The sequence below is a fragment of the Cebus imitator genome, unplaced genomic scaffold (genome assembly GCF_001604975.1).
Source record: "Cebus imitator isolate Cc_AM_T3 unplaced genomic scaffold, Cebus_imitator-1.0 Scaffold848, whole genome shotgun sequence".
Lineage (NCBI taxonomy): Eukaryota > Metazoa > Chordata > Mammalia > Primates > Cebidae > Cebus > Cebus imitator.
The window spans coordinates 29,818-31,291 of record NW_016108163.1 but is presented as its reverse complement, the minus strand read 5'-3'; positions in this window follow the sequence as shown (position 1 = coordinate 31,291).

Sequence of the window (1,474 nt, the reverse complement as noted above, 5' to 3'; positions counted from 1 at the left end):
GAAAAAGCTTGTAATCTTACAACTGATGCTATTCACTAATTGTCATACAGGATAAAAGATAGAAGTGCCATTGGAGAAATGTAAAGGTAGAGACATCTATGACACCTGAATGATTCACACGTGCATTTTTAGGAACCCCCTTCTCCATACACTCCACGGTTGTCAAAAAATCATATGATTATTGAACCTGTGCTGTGCACAAAGCACTGTGCTAGGTATGCGACACCAGGGATTGATTCTGTGCCCCAAGGAGCTCACAATGAAGACAAAACAACTGTGAAGAGAAAAAGGAACCATTCAACGTAGTTTATGTGAGATGCCAAGTGAATCTAAAGATGAACAGCGGAGGGATGACTGTGGTGGGAGAGTTGGGAGCCTTCAGGGAAGACACATGGTTCAAAGTGGGTTTTCAAGAAGATGTGGGGTTCAAGTAAAGAAAGGAGAAGAGCAGGCCTGTCAGAAAGACAGAGGTCAAGTCGACAAGGAGACCAGTCAGAGTGGAGCAGTGAGGTCTCAAACATAGTCCCAGAACAGCAGCTTCAGCGTTACCTGGAGCATCGGTCAGATCAGGCTGTCATAAAAATACAAAGATGGAGTGGCTCAAACACAGAAATTTATTTTCTCAGTTATGAAGGCTGGGGAAATCCTAAGTTCTCCAGTGTTTTATTTTATGAGGACACTAATCCCATCAGGCCAGTACCCCACCCTATTACTTCCTTTAACCTTATTCCATTAGAGGCCCAGTCTCTAAATACAGTCACACTGAGGGTTAGGTCTTGGTCATATGAATTTAGGGGAGATACCAACATTCTATCTGTAGCACATGGAAACTTTTCAGAAATGTTAAATCTTGGGCTTTATCCTGAAATGACTGAGTCAGAAACCCCAGGATTTGGGCTCAAATATCTCTTTCAATCAGGCTTTTCGGTGTGTCTGGGTTTGAGAACCACTGAAGAGTCAATAGGGGAAGTGGATGGAGGGGAGATGAGAGAAGTAGATTGTCATCAGAACTTGGAGAACTTTGAGGTCAAGAATGCAAAGGCTGCTCTTAGTCAGTGGGACACCTAGAAGGAGAGGAGGTAAACCATTTATTTTGCCATCTGTTTTTGGGAAGAAGGGGAGGAAAGAAAGGAGAGAAGGAAAAAAAAGGAATTAAGAGAAAGGGAAGAAAGGAGAAAGAGAGGGAGGGAATGAGAAAGGGACAGAAGAAGGCCTTTTGGAAAACAGTTTCCCAGTTCAGGTATTTGCATTCTAAATACAGTAATAGCAGGAATGGAGAAAAGGGATTAATATGATATATATTATGAAAATCCACAGCTCATTCCAGCATCAAGCAAGCAAGGAGAAAAGTTGGAATTCAGGTAACTTGTAGATCTGTGCAACCTCGCACTGACAAAAATGTGGAAGCTCAGATGGGGAGCTGATGTGAGGCACACATTCAGTTTTATTTATTTACTGATGTTAACAGGAGGAC